This window comes from Cryptomeria japonica, chromosome 10 (assembly GCF_030272615.1).
Source record: "Cryptomeria japonica chromosome 10, Sugi_1.0, whole genome shotgun sequence".
In the NCBI taxonomy this organism is placed as follows: Eukaryota; Viridiplantae; Streptophyta; class Pinopsida; order Cupressales; family Cupressaceae; genus Cryptomeria; species Cryptomeria japonica.
In genome coordinates this window covers 715398335-715400342 of record NC_081414.1, presented here as the reverse complement: position 1 = coordinate 715400342, position 2008 = coordinate 715398335, and positions in this window count along the sequence as shown.

Genomic DNA, 2008 nt, shown 5'->3' with positions numbered 1-2008 from the left:
CATACAAGGTCGAATGAAGACAAAGGTGGTGGGCTCCGCGGTCTTTGTGTAGGCCAATAACAATAAGGGATATGGCCATGTCGCCAAGTCAAGAAGACTTTGACCCAGTCTTGACCAATCAGGATGCACATCAACAAACTATCGCCTAGGATTTTTGCCTCTACTTCAGACAATTGTCAATAAAAAATGTCTTATGATATTTGTATTCTAGTGTTAAATTTATAAAACCCCTACATCCTTAATATATTTTCAATATATTGTGTTCAATTTTTGGGATATTAAACCCCCCAATATGAACATACATGTTATAATATTGCTTTGCCAGTTAAACCCTCATGGTCTAAATCTAAGTCATAGGGTCTCTTCTTCTTCTTCTTTTTCTCGTCCTTACATTCTTTGTAAAAATGACTTGTTTTTCCACAATTCCAACACTTTGCCTTGGAATTTCCAAGAGAATTAGATCTCCCACAAGATTTGGATTTGCCTCTTTCATCTTTCTTGTCCTTCTTCTTGCCCTTCTCTTTTGATCTACCACAAATAGCAAGAGCCTCCTTAGCTAACTTAGAAGGCTTCCTCTAAATTTCTTCATAAAGAAAAAAATGCTACCACCTCATCCATCTTGAACTTGGTGGTTGTACTCCTGATAGCCATAAAAAGCTGGTTCCATGAGTTAGGCAAAGAACACAATAAAAGCATGCAACAATCCTCCTCCTCAATCTTGTCACCAACAGAACCCAACTAAGCAACAATCATATTGAATGCATTGAGATAATCAATAACGGATCCTCCATCTTCCATCTTCAAAGAATACATATTATTTCTCAGAAAATCTTGTTTACTAGGAAATTATTTTGATAAACATCTTGAAGATTCTTCCAAAGATCTCTTTCAATCTTCTCTTTATGGACATTCAACAGAGAAGATTTTGCTAAACAAATCTTTATGAGGCCCTTATCTTTTCAATCCATCAAATCCCAAACATCTTGCATTGTGTTCTAGGGTTTGTTCCAGATATTGTCACCCATAGATCTCAGTTCGTGAGCTTATCCTCTATTTTCAACTTCCAAAGTTTGAAGCTCTTGATATTAAACTTCCCATATCATCTTTGTGGACATTCTTTCCATCTTCTTTGAGCAACAAGATTTTGAAAATTCTCTACAAAAGCTCCCGGTCAAACTGAGATCTATACAAAAAAACCTATACCCAACAACAAAACAAAAAATGTCTAGGCTCTGATACCAACTTAAAGGAAGTTAAGGTGTGGAAAACACTTCCTAAGACTAATCTAGTGAGGGATATAGCACAATTTTTCTTTACAAATCTTAACTATTATAGAAATAGAAACACATTCACAAGGAGATAATCAACATGCATAAAGATAATTGCAATGAACACAAGATATATCATGGGGAAACTCTTTTAGGTGAAAAACCCCACACTCCAAAAGCACAATACTTCGTATTCTAGTAAACTAACAGTTACAATAAAATATCAGCACTTAGCTTCTTTAATAGGAGTCTACAACTATCAACCCACAATCTGATAGATTGCAGCAACATAACACTTCACTTGCAAACATTTATCTATGACTATAATCCCCAACATTCAAACCTCCTAAAATGGGCACCCAAAATTTACTATTTGGAGGTATGATAGATGCCCTTGCATCTTATAGTTGTCACACTTACAGTTGTAAGAGAATCCATCATATCTGACAATTATTAACACATTCTCTTACAACTTGTCATAACTCAATTTGGGCACCCACCTTCTCCATGTAAAAGGTATCTCTTGCCACTTATCCAATTCATTATAGAATCTATCATAGCATGACACTTTTCAAGATCTCTATAGTGGAATGCCTACCTCCACATGTGCAACACAAGTGTCATACTGTCATTATCAAATAGGATGCCGCCAAGCCCATGGGTCTCATTAAATGACTAGACATGTGTAGGAAATTAATAAATTAAAATAATAAATAAATTAATGATATCACACTTCCACA